This window comes from Leptonychotes weddellii, chromosome 8 (genome assembly GCF_054177405.1).
Source record: "Leptonychotes weddellii isolate Sample4059 chromosome 8, ASM5417740v2, whole genome shotgun sequence".
In the NCBI taxonomy this organism is placed as follows: domain Eukaryota; kingdom Metazoa; phylum Chordata; class Mammalia; order Carnivora; family Phocidae; genus Leptonychotes; species Leptonychotes weddellii.
Genome location: NC_138376.1, coordinates 117,220,591 through 117,234,519, shown reverse-complemented (window position 1 = coordinate 117,234,519; position 13,929 = coordinate 117,220,591). Strand labels below are relative to the sequence as shown.

At 39.6% G+C, this 13,929-nt stretch overlaps 1 protein-coding gene across 5 annotated transcripts in view; it reads right to left on the bottom strand.

Annotated features, from left to right (window-relative positions):
• ESR1 (estrogen receptor 1) overlaps positions 1 to 12,629 on the bottom strand; it is a 329,307-nt gene extending 316,678 nt beyond the window's left edge. For 2 of the 5 annotated variants that reach the window (XM_081829166.1, XM_081829170.1), the window contains exon 1: positions 11,876 to 12,005. The gene's annotated coding sequence lies outside the window, so the exon portion shown is untranslated. Of the gene's footprint in view, positions 1 to 284; positions 1,259 to 2,067; positions 4,588 to 11,875; positions 12,006 to 12,284 lie in introns of those variants that run through there. The other 3 variants (XM_081829169.1, XM_081829167.1, XM_081829171.1) reach the window with 3 other exon arrangements.
• Positions 12,630 to 13,929: the final 1,300 nt, after the last annotated feature.

Genomic DNA, 13,929 nt, shown 5'->3' with positions numbered 1-13,929 from the left:
TAACCTCCCTGATAACATGTAAAGAAACTTTGACCACACAGTGTATGCAGGGGATTTTTTAAATGGTGAAAGCTCATAGACTGTACCCTTCACTTCAACTCAAGAAACACACGTGGAGTGTTCATAAGATATCAGGTATCCTGCTAAGCCCCTGCAATACATGCCTGATAATCACAGAAATTAAATGAAAAATCATTTTCCAAACTGAATGGCCAAATTAGGTGTTATGTATTCATGGAAGAAGTCAGGAGAGAGAAAGAAGAAGCTAATATGTTCACACATACCTCAGTGGTGATTCAAAATTCAGATTAATATCTACGTCCTTTCTTGAAAAGAGCTGTGCTAAGATTAGGCATTACAGTCCTGGACAACGTGCAGAAGCTTATATGCTTAAGTCTTTCTAGCTTTCTTCTTCATTTTGTTTTGAACGGGGAGCAAAATGACGGTGTAAGTGGTTTCTAAAGATTTCCTTAGTTAAAGCTGGTTTGATTCTCACTTAAATGAAACAAGGTGGTTAAGGATCAAAGTGGCCTCATTCATCAATAGGCACTGAAGAATCAATATTTTGCTTGTCTGTTCGGCTCAAATTCCTTGATCATATTCTTTTACAAAGCTAAGCAGGGCAGAAGCTGTTCACCATTAACACCATCAGCTACACCAACTCAGGTCCGTACGTCCGACTCAGGTCTACTTCCATTTCTGTAGATTGATTTGTCATCAGCGCAAAAGGTCCTGGCCCACAGTCTCTCATATATGTGTTCAACAGAGTTGCACCTGTTCTGGCTGTGTGGTTTGGGTTTACCACTGAGTCAGCCGTTGCTAATAGGATGGGAAAAGCAGTCACTCCAGAGAACAAGTAAGGAATTTTGCAACGCCACTCAATACATGCCTTTATTCTATTACTTATAAAACAGGTTTCTTAATCCTCACTTGCAAGAAAAATTCTTCTTAAATTTTTATTTTATTATAAGATATTCCAGTAGATTCTCTTGGAGTGCTGCGAGAACATTCGTGGGTGATTTTCACTGTGGATTTCAAACATCAAACTGAGCTATTGAAAAGAGGCCCTGGGTTGTTTTTTGTTTCTAAAATGTTATACAACAGGGGAATCTGGGTGGCTCAGTCAGTTAAGTCTCTGCCTTCAGCTCAGGTCATGATCTCAGGGTCCTGGACTCAGCCCTGCATCAGGCTCTCTGCTCAGTGGGGAGTCTGCTTCTCTCTGTCCCTCTTCTGCCCCACTCCCAGGCTTGTGCTTTCTCTGTCACATAAATAAATAAAATCTTTTTTTAAAACTGCTATACAACAGCTTCAAATGAACAGGATATGAGAGTGAAAAATTCGTTTTTCTTAATTCGAAACAGCAGTGAACCTAATTTATGAACTTTTTTCTCAATTAAAAAAAACAACAAATGGGAAGCTTAACATTGAATTAAGGAGTCTTCAGGATTAGCAGGTATACAAGGACAGATTTATAGGAGCCAATGGGCTGATAACTATATTTTAGGTCTAGAAAACATCTGCTCAGAGTAAGTAGTTTATGGTTTCCACATCAAATAAAAGGAAAAAAGCACCACACTGATCTAAGGTTTTGGTACGCTTTTTTTTTTAACCAAAAATAATGCAAATCCTATAATAGGGGACTTGTACGCTTTGGTAATATGTTCTACTAAAATCAAGGGGATACAGAAATTGCTTCATGAGGAAATGATAAAGTAAGTGAATACCAGGGTTTTCAATGGAAAATTCATAAGCATATGCTTGGAGTTGCGGGGGAGGACTAATTAAATATAATATTCAATTAATCTATAAAAGACAATTTCTCTCCATGTAAATCTACAGATTATATGGGTTTCCTCAACCACCTCAACCTAGTAATCCAAAACAGTGAAATGCAATTCCTGGAAATACTCAGAATTAGACATGCCATAGATAGTAACACAGATACAGAGAAATTTTGCACAAACATGCAACAACCTTGGTAATGAACTCATTTCTTAAACCCCAGTTCTAATTATATGAAGCAAGGAATTGGCTGTTGTCCAGTGAATTTGAACTGTGGACACTGACCAAATTGTTTGACGTTCTACTCCCATCCCTTCTATTTTCGGTTCATATTTTCCCTCCATGGTGACTTTCTGGTTGTGTTTTATCTGGTTTTGGCTGTCTCTACTGCCCACTTCAGATAATTGCTCAACTCCACTTGGCTTCTTGCTGGGTAGGCTTGACCTAAGAAAATGGATGAAGAAAGAGCCAGCATTTTCCTTTGATCTCTTAGAACTCAGGATTCCATTATATAATCTACCATAAATCCTGGCAGTAGAGATTGACATCAACTTCCAAATTTGCCATAATATGACACTCCTAGTTGATTCATTATGTATTCTGACATTTCTTAATTCACATGAACTCAGTACTTCAGTGTGTCAGTGATAAGACATTTTTCTTAGTTGCCTTCTCAATATTTTTACAGATTGCCTTGATTAATTTTTCTCTTCTGCAGTGTAAGCCTCATATGCCAAATGTTCTAACTGGCTAACTGCCTCTAAGGTTTAAGCTCACAGATGTTTCCCTGGGGCCACAGCAAATACTACTCCCCTGAGAATAAGTCTGATAAATAAAATTGGCAATAAATTTAGAACTAAAGGGTTGGATAAGAAAATCAAGTGCAGCCCTCATTAGCTCCACTTTTGTAAATCTACAAACTTGTCTAATGTACTCAATCCTCAAATATCGATGGTAGTAGATTCTAGGAATCCCATCAACAAATTAAAGCCTTAAACAATCCAAAAACCTCCTTCTATTTAACGGTATAAATCCCTTTCCCACTGAACATATTACCACAGTTGCTAACAAGTAGAAAATTGGCACATTTAAATCTCGTTTCTATTCCAAGTGCTGAGGGAGGAGTAAAATGGATAGAATCCAGATGGTGTGAAGAAAGTAAAGCAAGGGCCCTGCGTAGTCTGAATGTGAGTAATTTGTGAATTGGTCTGAATGATTAATATTCAACATTAATATTCCTTAGGCAACATGAATGCCATAAGCGGGAAACCTTTGCTTTCTACTTTTTCCTTTCCTAGAAAACATTTTTCTATGAGTCTTTTCCTTCACAAAGTAGATTTGAAGTACCTCTTTGCTTGATTTGTGAAGCCTCAATGACATGGAGGTATAAACAACAAACCAAAATGAACAATGTTCTTCATGCTGAATATTATGATATCATCTTCTCCCTGTATTTCTGGGCTTGAAATGCAAAGCCCAGGCATTGCCCACCATGGAACATTCTCAGAAGTGTAGTATCATCACTTGAGATTTATTGTAACTGAAATTAAATTACCTAGTGTGCTTGGACTTTCCCCATACCCCACACCCCAGTGAGTCTGCTTTTTTTTTTTTAATTGATGTCCTTGCCTTTTATTCCTATTATTAAAGGAGGAAAATAGAAAACACAATCTGCTCCCTTCCCTCTAGCCTCGAGGCACTGGATTCAGCTCCCCCATTCCCATGAGCAGAAAGCAATTTAGGCAGCCACAAGAGACATCACGGTCTTCTTCTCCAACTCAAGTCCTAAATCAATGGAATGATGACATGTCTTTATTTTATTTTCAGCATAGATGCCTGTGTGTTTGATTGTTCTTATGATAGAATCTCAACTCGTTCTAAATGGAGATTGCTGAAAGCAAGAAATATAGAATCATAAAATGGTCTGTGCATGGGAACCATACAGCTCCCCGCATCCAGTGCCTTCATTTAATTGGTGAGGAAATGGGGTCTCAGAATTGAAAGACTTGTTCAAACAAAGCTGGTGGCATCACATCTCCTGATTTCAAAATTTATTATGAAGCTACAATAATCAAAACAGTAAGGTGTTGGCCTAGACAGACGTATAGAACAGTGGAACGGACTAGAGAGCCCTAAATAAGTCCACACGTATACAGTCAATTGAGCTTCAACGGTGGTGTCAAGAATACACAGTGGGAAAAGAATAATCCCTTCAACAAATGGTGTTGAGAAAACTAGATAGTTCCATGTAAAAGAGCAAACTTTGATGTCCTCTTACACCACACACCAAAAACAATTCCAAATGGATCAAAGACTTAAAGGTAAGACCTGAAACTATATAACTCCTAGAAGAAAAAATAGAAGACAAGCTTCATGACATTGGACTTGGCAATGATTTCATGTATATGAGCAAAGGCACAGGCAACAGCAACAACAAAAAATAAAAATTAAAAACATAAGCAAGACTACACTAAACTAAAAAGCATCTGCACAGCAAAAAATAATCAATAGAATGAAAAGACAACCAGATAACCTACAGGGTGGGAGAAAATATTTGCATACTATCTATGCAATAAGGGGTTAATGTCCAAAACACATAAGGAACTCTACAACTCAATAACATAAAAACTAATAATCTGATTAAAAACGTGCTACGGACTCGACATTTTTCCAAAGAAGACATACAAATGGCCATCTGGTATATAAAAAAGTGCTCATCATCACTAATCATTAGAGAAATGCAAATCAAAACCACAGTGAGATATCACCTCATATCTGTCAGGATGGCTATCACCAAAAAAACAAAAGACAAGTATTGGTGAGGTTGTGAAGAAATTTGAATCCTTGCACACTGTGAGAATGCAAAATGCTGTAACCACTATGGAGGTTCTTCAAAAAATTAAAAATAGAACTACTAGGAGGTGCTTGGGTGGCTCAGTTAATTAAGCATCCAACTCTTGTTTTCAGCTCAGGTCATGATCTCAGGTTTGTGAGATGGAGCCCCAAGTCGGGCTCCGCACTGAGCGTGGAGCCTGCTTAAGATTCTCTCTCTCCCTCTCCCTTTGCCCCTCCCTGCCCCCCCCCCGGTACTCTATCTCTTTCTCTCTCTAAAAAAAAAAAAAGATAATAATAATAATAAATAGGACTACCAGATGATCCAGCAGTCCCATTTCTGGGTATATATCCAAAAGAATTGAAATCAGGATATGGAAGAGCTATTAGCATACCCATGTTCCTTGCAACCCCATTCAAAATAGTCTGTTTAATGTGAAAACAACCTCAATGTCTACCAACAGATGAGCTGATCAAGAAAAAGTGGTATATACACACAATGGAATACCAGGTAGCCTTAAAAAAGGACATTCTGCAGCATGCAACATTTATGTACCTTAAGGACTATCATGCTAAGTGAAATAAGCCAGACACACAAAAGCAAGTATTGCATGATTCCACTTCTATAAAGTATCTAAAATAGTCAAATGCCTAAAATCAAAGACTGACATGGTGGTTACCAAGGGCGGGGGGGAGGGGGGTTATTAAACAATAGATGTAAAGTTTCAGTTAAGTAAGATGAATAAGCTCTAGAGATCTGCTGTACAAATTGGACCTAGAGTCAACACTAATGTATTATACACTTAAAATTAGTTAAGAGGATAGATCCTATGTTAACAGTTCTCACCACAATAAACTTTTTTAAAAAGAATCGTTCAGGGCGCCTGAGCGGCTCAGTCGTTAAGCGTCTGCCTTCGGCTCAGGTCATGGTCCCAGGGTGCTGGGATCGAGCCCCGCATCAGGCTCCCTGCTCGGCGATAAGCCTGCTTCTCCTTCTCCCCACTCCCCCTGCTTGTGTTCCCTCTCTCGCTGTGTCTCTCTCTGTCAAATAAATACATTTAAAAAAAAAAAGACTCATTCAGTACCCAATGTAAAGTACCAAAATAATAACTAGAAACAAACTATAATAATTTTAATCAAGTCTAATAGAAATATGAACAATTTTCTTCTAAATCTATATCTTGTCCAAATAAAATAATTTTGCTATAAAAGTATTCCAAGTTAATAGCATTTTACACATATATGAAGTGTGTTACTTTTCAAAGTTCTATCACGTAACCGACATTGTATCACCAATAGGATCTTTGATAGGAGTTTGGTAGTTATCATGCCCATTTTACAGTTGGGAAAACAGAGCACTGAGCTTGCAAGTCGTTTACTAAGGTCACTCAGCATATTGGTGGCAGAATAATATATTTTGACCCCCAACCTTCTTTCTCCACTAGTCACTTTTGGAACAAAATCTTCCTTACAACCATAAACAATCATGATTTCAGAAAACACATCCAAAAAGATTGTTTAAACTGTATTACACCTCTCTTGAGGTTTTCCAATCACCTCCAAACTGATGTACTCACACTTTGTCTGAAAACATCTATCTACATAATATCTCCCTAAGCTTAAGTTTGTATCTCATTCCAGCCTTACCCGAAAATCTTTAATAACTGCACTATCAAGTCCAAAGATGTGGCATTTACATCTCCATTCCTAGATCACCTCACACCACCTCCCAGCATGCTTCTCACCTGTGTTCCTACAAGCTGGTGAATGATTCCCCAAAACCTTCTCCTCATGCCTTTGCTTATGCTCTTCCCTTTCCTTACATCTTTCTGCGTAAACATTACCCATTCTGTAAGCTCATGGACAGATGTCTACATGAGACTTCCTATATGAAACCATCCTTCACCACCCCCCGCTCCCTGTCACTGCCCGCCCCCGCCCACCTCAACCAGAAATAATTTCCCCTCTTTGGCTTTCACACCTCGGTGCTTATCACTCTCAAAGCACTCGGCACATTCTACTCCACTGCCTTACATTCTGGAACATTATGGTCTAGGGTGCACCTTACACTTATGATGTAATAGTCCTATGTCGTATTATGTGTTACTGACCGTAACCGATAGTTAATGTCAAAGAACCTGCCGGGCTCCACCACACACAACAGTTGTGTCCCAAGCCCCTGGTAGATCCCAACACTTCCCGAGCCACAGGAGTGCAAGTCTGAATAAAAACCCCAGGTTTGCACCTGAGGCACTTTGGGTTTGTGTAGGAGCAGAAACTCTGGGACAGACCTTAGTAAACTACAACAGGGCACTAAAATATTACCTCTTCCTTAAATAAAACAGGAAAAGAATTTTACAGAGTGTGTCACGTTAAACTACACTGGATTCTGAGCAACCCTAATCTCTAAATATATTTTCGTATAAACTTGACGCAAGTAGGATTTTCAAAAATCCAGATCAAAAATAAATGTATCTCTGTATTGTCACATAGTTTTAAAGGGAAATATATTTAAATAGATTATTACATGTAATGTGATTATCTTTATTAAATACCTTTCTGTACATGGTTTTAAGAAAATGAATCTTAACAAATGACTGGCTATAGTGAATAAAAATGAGAGTACAAAAGACTAATGTTTTCTGTGAGATAAACTCAAATTTTCTTTGGATTTCCTGGTGTCCTTATCAAAATTCTGAAAGGAAACACCCCAATGAGATCATTTCTAGGGACCTCAGAGGGAAGAAACATCTCAGAAATGCAGATTGCCTACTTGTGAAAGGGTTTTGTGGGCTTCCTCTGAACCATCCTACGGGAAGAGGTAGGTTTAGAGGGGTCAGCTAGCTGCTGGCCATGTGATAAGAGAACAGTTTGATGAGATCTGAGGAAAAAGAAATGCCAAAAACCCAGTGGTAACATACTATCCCAGCAAAGGGAAGGAACGCTACACTTTTCATCTTCCCCAGAATTGTCATTTTGGTATGGCCTGTCTCTTCCCCCTTGTGATCGGCAGTAACCCACAAAGGGCCCAGTATTGTCTTCCAGGCAGCAAGAAAGGGGCTGTGCCTCATTTGTATCCATTCTTAGTGGGAAACCCCAAAGAACTGACAATTAGAGACAGCCATAAACAGGAGAGTGAAGTCAGATTAAGCTCGTGAAGGCTGGGGTTAGGAAAATGGAGCTCCAGGTGTATGACCAGTACAAATCCTTGTGGCTTTTAGAATAGAAAGGTTAGGGCAGCTTCTAGCCGCTTGTCTACTCAAAGAAGTCCGAGAGCACCTGGAAGACTCCAGGGAAGTCCCAAGAGGAGGATTACTCAGAGAAGTAACGTGCTGGCTCTTGACGTCACTCTCCCTCCAGAACCCCACCCATCCTGCCTGCCATATTCACCAGCTTGGCCACGAATACTTCCACCTCTGTGCACATCCTTGGTTCTGTAGGACATATGTGACCTGTCTCTCATAGCATTTCATAGCACCCCACCAGAGCTACTCTCATTCACTTAGTGACAAGATTTTACATGTAACTAAGAATTTCTATGTTCCATTTAAAAACATATTTTACAAAACTGAACTTTTTACAAAGCATTATTTAGTCAAACCTCATCGATAGCCATAAAACTTCCATAAGTCAGATTCATGATTCTCCTTTTACAGACGAAGATACTGCAGCATGGAGGAGGTGTACTATTATCTCTTGCTAGCCCCAGAAGCTCACCTCGCTTCTCCAAGGCAAGGACCCCATGGACCAAAAACCCTAGAGAATAACACTGTATCAAGTAATGGCTGAGAGCTTGGGTTTTGCAAAAGCTTATCTTCAAGTCTTAGGACTGTCACTTACAAAGCTAACGCTGGACACAATACCTAACTTGGCAAAGCCTGCATTTCCTCGTTTATAAACTTGGAGTCATAATATTGTTTATCATCTGGCGTTGTTGTAAGGATTAAATGCGGTAATCCCTATAAAAAGTATTACACAAAGTTAAGGGCTCCCTAAACCTCAGGTGCTAACATAATTGCTATTATTACCACCCCATGGGCACTAAGTTCGTTGTTAGGGAGCTGCTGAGCAACAGACCAACCCAAGTCTTGGGCATTACATTGAATTAGAAGTTAGCATACGTGGGGCACCTGGGCAGCTCAGTGGGTTGAGTGTCCTACTCTTGGTTTTGGCTCAGGTCATGACCTCATGAGTCATGGGATCGAGTCCTGCATCGAGCCCTGTGTCGGGCCCGAGTGGGGCCCCATGCTCAGCACAGAGTCTGCTTGAGATTCTCTATTTCTGCCTCTCCTGCTGCTCATGCTTTCTCTCTCTCTCTCTCTCAAGTAAATAAATAAAATCTTTAAAAAAACAAAACAAGAAGTTAGCATACAACTCTACATGTGAACAGACTCAGGCCTAGTCCAACAACCAAGCAAAATGCTTCTTTTGATATCAAAACAAATGAGAAGCATTTGAAACAAGTTTTTACATACTTATCTCAGCAAGAGTTTGCCCATTTCGTTGCTCCTCTCATCACAGAGGGATGTGGCCATCCTTAGAGACACAAAGGTAAGGAAGAACGGAGGGAGGGATGTTGGAGGGGTCTGCGCTGCTCTTCCAACACCTCGTGCTCATCACGAAAGCAGGGGCATTTCTACAGGTGGTACACTCAGCTGGCTGGATTTATTGCCCCTTTTTTTTTTTCAGATCAAGTTCCCAGTTACCACCAGATGGGATACAAATTCCTAGCAGCTATGGTGCCGACCATGAGTGTGGTCATTCATTCCACCAACACTTATTACCAGGCAGTGTACTATGCTTGCAATAAAAATGACTTTGTCGGGGTACCAGGGTGGCTCAGTCGGTTAGACCTCCCACTCTTGATTTCAGCTCAGGTCCTGATCCCAGGGTTGTGAGGTCGAGGCTCAGCGGGGAGTCTGCTTCTCTCCCTCTCCCTCTGCCCCTTCCCCACCTCCTGCATGTGCGCTCTCATGCTTTCTCTCATTCTCTCTCTCTCTAAAATAAATAAATAATTTTTTAAATGACTTTGTCATATTGAGTTTCTAACACCTGAAAAATACAAGCAGTTTACTGAGTGGCTTCACCTCACTTATTCCATACAATTATATCCAGTAGCTACTCTTATTTTCCTGGCTTCGCAGGTGAGGCATTTGAGACCAGCGATGAACCCTATAGGTTGGGGAGCGGTGGGGGGAAGGGGAGAGGGGGGCAGGGCACACTATGGCTTGGACTCCGACATCTCCTGGAGATTTGAACTGAACTAATGTCTGCATCCTCACCAAAGAGTTACTGCTATGGAAGACCCAAGCAGAAGTATAAGCTTTCTAGCAAAATATTTTTATGGATGAATAGCCAGTGCAAGCCTCTTCATCCTCAAAAAGAGTCACATGCTTCCAGGGAGAAAAATTATGCTTCTTAGAAAGAGCCATAAAAGTCATTGATGTGCAAGATTTTGCTACTGTCCGGTGGGAATGAACCAGAGGAAGTCTACTGAAATGCTGCCCGGAAGGCAAACTCACCATCATCATCATCACCATCATCAAAAGCCACATGTAAAGGACCTGCCTTTAAAAATAGCACTTTATTACACCTGCTGTAGGGAGCTTCATAGGGGGTTAACTACGGAGAACAGCCCTGATAAGGATGGGTGGGCAGGACCACATCTCAACCGACATCAATAAAACATATGCTATGACTGTTTCATGATGTGGCTGGTCTACTCAGAGCTGGTCACTCTCATTCTTGGCTACTTTTCTTTATAGCCAATCTGCTACCATGGAGCAGAACTGTTCACTGTTCAAAGCAAACTGAAACCCAACCACCCAGCCCTAAGCCCGAGAGGTTGCTCTGACCAACCGGGCTGAACAAATATAGACAAACACTCCAAGAACCCACAGATAACTATGCAAAAATGTTTAGCAGACACCCAGTATGAATATTTATACTGTATAGAGGTTAAAGTCAGTGTTGGGGAGAAGGTGGAGGTAGCTAGCTCTAAATCCTAAACTGAATGAAAAGTCAGAGTTAATCTAAATGAAAGATCATTTTTTTGACTATTCTTGCAGCAAGTTCAAGACGCATGAGCTTTATCCCTTTCCTTGAGTGTCAAGAGCAATAAAACAAAACAAATACTTGCAAGGGTCTAAGAAAAATACCCTGGTGGTAAATATGACCTTCTATTTATAATCAAGATTTTGCGCTTTTTCCCTACATGTTATGTCTCTGTTACCTACATTTTTTTATTCCTAATTTCTTTGAAAATCTAACAACCTCTACAGCATTGCCTCTAATCTCTGGAGTATTATAGCCATGCATGTCAAAGCCTAGTGGGCAATCTTCATAAGCTAGTCACAAAATGGGAGCAAACATTTGCTTTTGAGAAATTAGGAAGGAATTGTATAGAGCAGAAATGGGCTCTGAACCGTTGGTCTCAGAAGTTCCCATCCAGTTTCATTTCTTTTGGCTCTCAGAGCTTTCTAAGATCAAATTCAAACACGTCTATCTCATAGTCATAATTTCACTCTCAACATTAACATATATCATATATAACATTAATATATATCACATTCAAAACCAGATGACTCTCCCAGCAACCTCGTGTGTGGAGTTGCTGGGCAAGCCTATTAGATCTGGCCCATAGCACCAACAGAAATTTGGACAGGAATCAGTGGGATGATCCCAAGTCCCGATAAAGCCCAACCCTTATTTTAAAAAAAAAAAAAAAAGTCACATTGGCTTCTACGAGCATGTCCGAGAGAACAAAAGCTGGTTACCCTCTTGACAGAGCATGAAACTTACAACTCAACACACATTTCCTGAAACGTGTGGCATTCCTCTAACCAAAATGAAAGTATCCTGCCCTGTCTTTTGTGACTGCCACATCATTATTCAAGTAGCCCGGTGCCACATTGTGGGGGGCACCTAACGTACACACCATCCAGCTGCAGGAAAATGACCGCTAGTTTTTTTCACGTGAGAGCAAACTGAGGCCGCAGGACTCAAAAAGAACTTGTCTAACTAAAATCACAGGGCAATTTAAAGACCGTCTGTCTCACTTTTGTTTTACTAGACTGCATAGCTTTTCAGAAAATTGGACTGCCTTCGGGAAACAAATACTGGCTTGTTCAGACTACCTCGTTCAAACTCAACATAAGTTACGCCACCAAAGATTAAGCAAACAGGTAGTACGATCATACTAGCCTGTGAAGCGTCCAATTAATAACTTCTAACATTCCAACACATTTCAACAATACAGTACCTCCTAGCGAGCGCTGGATCCAACAAGTATACGTTATATCTGAGGCAGGCAGACAGCCTGTCAGCTCTGTGCTGAGAAAAGGGTGGTTGTGTTGCCCTCTGACTCAGCTGAATATTATTCCAAAAGTGAGTTTCCACTTTGTACCAAGTTTAGATTCAACATTTTAATGTCGCCGTAAGTGCTTGCCAGCAACTTTGCAAAATATCCCTGGAGCATTAAGAGAAAAATGAACATCTTTTAACATGAGAGGGAAGCTCTGAAGTTACATCATGCTGGTAAATAGCACATAGAGCAAAAAGGAAAAACTTACGTTGAGAAAAAGAAATAGGAGTACCTACTTGAGGAGAAGAATGTCACTCAAAGACTGTTTTCTTTTGGTACAGAATGGGCAAGAGAAAGGAAGACTAACCTTCCGAACCCGTTAAGGAGCTTCTGAGCATGGAGACTGCATTTTCAGTTTTGGTGAAATCCGTTCTGAGGCAGGAGACAGGAGGCTGTTATGACCATGAAATTAGGAAATGCAGCAACTCAAAACTAAAGAACTAGCACCACCATTTGACTAGGAGTGGAAAATCTGCACAAAATAGAGGAGGGGGTGGCCTTGCTTTCTCCACACGAGGCCTGATTCTAACTTTCTTAGCCCTTCGGTCAGGACAGACGTTCAACAAGGGGTAAGTAATTTGTTAATCTGCCTGAAAATGTTTTATGTAACCCAGCTGATTTTCTCTTCACTGCTAATAAAGTTTGAAATCTAGGCGGGCATGTCGAGTTGGAAAAAAAAAAATAAAGCATTCATTCAGCACATAAATTTTGCTAATCCAAAATTAGTTACAGCTAAGAGCAGGACTGAGGACATGTCTTCTGTGAGCGTTTCCGTAACTTTCTCGTTCAGCCATTGACTCAACAACCGGCTCTGCATTTCTTGTCACTGATTAATTAGGTTCCTGACTTCACTAACCTGCAGACGCTTAGCTTAGTTCCCTCCAACTCCTAGGCCGTTCTTTCTGTTATCTGATCTTTCCATAAACTGTCTGGCATTTCCTGCAGCCAGTTAAGAGTTCATGCAGTGTTTTGTCTTATTTACACGGACATAAACATTCTGAAGTAGAAAATGTGCTAAGTGATATTGAAATTAAGGAAATAATATTAAAAATGTTAATAGCTTACAAAGTCAGCTGTGCTTTACAGAGTATGTATTTTAAAAGATTGTTTTTTAACATATTGGATTTGTCTACTCTTCAAGACTTAGGAGAGGCTGGTTTTCTGGAAGTGAGAATGGTAGAGGAGAAGGTGAAGGAGTCTATCTTGCTACTGGGCTTTCTAGAATCTCTAAGTGCAGGTTGACATCTTTAGGGCAGGAGATGCAGCCCTAAACAGTCTTAGGAAGACAGAAAATCAAAATTTTCATAATCAATGCTTTAAAACCTATTGAAATAAAGGATCTTAACTATTTCCCATCTTCCTTATACATGTGAGTTAGTCCGTAAAATAATTTGAATATGCAAATTTGCCTGAGATTAATTTCTGCAGAATACGTAGAAGATGGCATATTTTAGCAAACATGTACAGTATTTAATTTTGATTTAAGAAACAAAATTTCAACAAGATTCACTTACAGAAAGAACAATCACATATATTAATGCAATATTGGGGTTTTATTAGTTTTTTATTATTTTTATTATGGTTTCTGGCAAAAGATAAATTTTTTAATAAGATGTTTTGAACAGTTTAAACATCTTGAAAGTAAAATATTTTTGTCTAAACTAATTAAATCCTTCAATTAGTTTGTCAGAATGAACTATGCTTTTCAAACACCATTTAGCTACCTGTTAAAATCCTTTGTATATATCAATACAGAAAAGAAAATCACTTAGAGCAACAGTTCTCAAAATAGAACATCTGTTGGATTCTGAACTGAAGGTTATAGATTAGTTTCTTTTCATTAGAAAATATAAATGTATAACATAAAATTCCTATAAAATTTACATTAGATTAGTTATCCTTAAAAGACCATTGTTGACATTCATTTGCATTCCAGGAAGTGCTTTCTCAAG